A 1336-nucleotide genomic window follows, 5' to 3' on the forward strand; every position below is an offset into this window, starting at 1 on the left:
CCCCATAACAGGCTTATCATTCAGAAGCAATAGCTATTTGCAATTTGGTGTGTTTTAAACCTGAAAGCCGGGATTCTAGATATAAATAGCATGCACAGTTGGACAACGGCATTACCATCAGGGTGAGATCACTTCCAGGAAAGCACTGAAATATAGCAATGGGAATAACATCTGGCCCTTCAGCAGTTGCATTTGATTTAGACTTGGACATCCTACATGAAATAGAACTGTATTTATTAATGACTTTGGTTTCCATGCAACTCACTGATTTTAACTTGAAAAGCAAAATCTCTGTAGCCTATTCATTAAACATACTTTTCTGTAGCCTATTCATTAAACATATGTTTAGGGTATGGATGCAAAGCTCACTTAACTTAATAATTGCTTGCTTGTGTGTTCCTCCCCGGTCCATGCAATCCCAACTTATATGATTCCAGAGGCATATAGGCAAAAAGGAGTCCTAGGGAGGTGTTTGTCTTTTTGTTTGTTGGTGATAGGTTGGGGCTGAAAAAAAAGTCCATTAAATAAGATAAGATCAAAATCTCTCTCTTTATTTTAGTATTTGCATAAGATTTTTATTTACCTTGTATAGCAATAGACACCCCCCCCTCTTTTTTGCTGGGTACATGGTCACTAAAATAAAGACTTTATTCCCAGCCTTCTATGGACCTAGGTGTGAATGTTCCGACCAATGGGAAATAAGCATAAATAGAAAGTGGGTTTTTTTTTTTTTTTCCTTTTTTGTCTTTTTTACTGACCGGTAACAGAATCGCAACCCTCGGTGTCACGCCCGTACCGGGGACCGGCAGCGGGATCGCAACCCTCAGTGTTGCGCCTGCACCATGCTCAACCAGTGAGCGGGAACCAGTCTCCACATGGGATCCGAACCCTCAGCGGGAGCGTCGCTGCGCTCCCAAGCAGCGCACTCTCCAGTGCACCACCGGGCTGGCCCAATAGAAAGTGTTTTTAAAGGGAGGTTGTGAATCTATTTTCCTTTCTTCTCCTTCCTGTATGTGGAATGTGTTGGAGTGGCTGGGAGTTTCAGCAGCCATTCCGGTCCAGAGGCAGCCTTAAAAATGGAAGATATATATAGCGTAACAACAGGGTAGAAAGAGCTTGTGCATCTGAACTGTTTGTTTTCAAAAGAGTCACTATTTTTCTCTGATAATGCACTCTACCTTAAAGTCTCCTTTATCTTTGGATATTATTATAGCAAAATCCAAATATACTTAGTGGTTTCCATGTTATCTTTTTCAATTCTTTATTTTCAACCTTTCTTTATTCCTACGTTTTAGATACATCTCTTGTAAATAGTGTATACTTGGGTTTTGTTAAT

Source organism: Galeopterus variegatus, unplaced genomic scaffold, assembly GCF_000696425.1.
Source record: "Galeopterus variegatus unplaced genomic scaffold, G_variegatus-3.0.2 Scaffold14270, whole genome shotgun sequence".
NCBI lineage: Eukaryota > Metazoa > Chordata > Mammalia > Dermoptera > Cynocephalidae > Galeopterus > Galeopterus variegatus.